Raw genomic sequence first — 231 nt, 5'->3', positions numbered from 1 at the left:
GAAGAACTTGTGAAGCCATTTGGCTAGGCGGCAGGCAGCCCCTGCACTTTAGCACCCGCATGCCCCAGCTAGACCCTGTTCCTGTTGGCATGTGCATTTCAGCGCAGTTACTTACCCTGCCCTAAGATAGTAGTACTATCCCCAACAGCGCTATCTTACGGCTGACTTAATTTACTGCACCATAATACCAGTGCACATGTAGACAGTCATGCTTTACTGTGGAGCTAATTC

The 231-nt window shown here is 49.8% G+C and overlaps 1 protein-coding gene across 1 annotated transcript in view; it reads left to right on the top strand.

The window, feature by feature from the left end:
* Window positions 1-231, top strand: part of LOC106723438 (zinc finger protein 34-like) — an 8,968-nt gene that overhangs the window by 1,141 nt on the left and 7,596 nt on the right. The gene's annotated exons all lie outside the window — the stretch shown is intronic.

The sequence above is a fragment of the Alligator sinensis genome, unplaced genomic scaffold, assembly GCF_000455745.1.
Source record: "Alligator sinensis unplaced genomic scaffold, ASM45574v1 scaffold2329_1, whole genome shotgun sequence".
Classification (NCBI taxonomy): Eukaryota; Metazoa; Chordata; order Crocodylia; family Alligatoridae; genus Alligator; species Alligator sinensis.
This window is presented reverse-complemented; position numbering and strand designations above follow the sequence as displayed.